Here is a 1,521-nt window from a genome sequence, read left to right as displayed (position 1 = left end):
CAGCAGTCTGATGTAGGTTCCTCAACAGCCACCCAAGACACCAAGGGTATGATAGTAATGTGATTCTCCACTTTGTTAGCTTGTAGCACAGGAGTCTTGGGTTCATTTCTCAACACAGATACAGTTTGCATTAAGGTTCAGTGTCTTTGCTTCTCCAAAAGCCAAAAAACTTCTGGTAGGTTTTCAAGAGAAAATGGTGAGCTCCTTTGGGGTTAAACAAGGTCAAAGTGCCATGGCAAATAGTTTTATAGCTATATAACTTTAGCTTGTACATTATATTCATGTATATGGCTTATTCATTTCTCAAGCTTTAAAGCTATATAAATGAATAAAATGTTAAAATTATTGTTAACATAGGTGATGATATTATGTAACAAATACTTTTCTCTGCCTAGATAAATAATCAAAGCATAAGACAGATGCATATTATTTTCTGTGTATTTGGTCCTGACAGTAATTAAAAGAGCTGAAATTGTTATAAATAATATTATTATTAAGTATTATTAAGTATAAATACATTTATTTTTTTAAAGTAACCTTCATTAGTATCCCCTATGTGATATACAGACTTACCTCTCATGTAATGAGTGTTAGATCAGCCAGCAGACAGAAGCAAATGGCCAAGATGTATATCACGTATTGGGACAGAGAGGGGGAAATAAGAATTGATTTGTCACTAACATGTCAGCCAGTTCTTCCACTTCCTATAGGTGGAAATAATATGCTTCCTAGGTCCCCCTCTGGGAATTAACACCTAGCCTAGCAGTCTGGGCCATATCAAGAATTAACTATATGAGACAATGGCAAATGGCCAGTCGGACCTTCTGAATGTAATAAGACCGCTATAACCTAAAAATAAAATTCTACACTCTGCATATCTGTGTATACAGAGGACTACAGTAGCTGGAAATGTAGGAAATGTCTATTGTGTTTAAATCCCTTAATGCAGCATAATCTTTAACACTTTATCAAAAGGACTCGTAACTACAAGATATTTGTCATGTGCCACAAAACCACATTTACATATGATATGTACCTTACAGCTGAGTTTTTCTTTGGACTTAACTACATCTAAATGAGACCTTTAATGGCCAACTAGATAAAAAGATCTTTAATTAAACTCTTCCTCATCCTTACCTCTCTCTCCCATATTCCTGTATATGTGGTATGTAACTCCACAATGCTTATCTCCCTTTATCACCCTTTGATACAAATTTATGTGATAAGTTATTGCTTGTTGTGTAGTTAAAAAAGGTTATAACACAGCAGACATAATTTAAAATAGAAATAAATAATACAATAAATAAGTAAACTTAATTGCACATATGTCCAAGGTCCACATATGTCCTCTTCTACCTCGATAAGCCGTCACAGGCAGGGCCCTCCTTACCATCTTTTCTTAAATTGTATTGTGATTGTAATGTCTTCCTTATATTTTAAAGCGCTGTGCAAACTGTTGGCGCCATATAAATCCTGTATAATAATAATACTTTTATGGAAAAATGTATAAATATATATATA

The sequence above is a fragment of the Nanorana parkeri genome, unplaced genomic scaffold, assembly GCF_000935625.1.
Source record: "Nanorana parkeri isolate BGI_ZX_2015 unplaced genomic scaffold, ASM93562v1 scaffold31, whole genome shotgun sequence".
Classification (NCBI taxonomy): Eukaryota; Metazoa; Chordata; class Amphibia; order Anura; family Dicroglossidae; genus Nanorana; species Nanorana parkeri.
Note: the sequence above shows the minus strand (reverse complement) of the source record.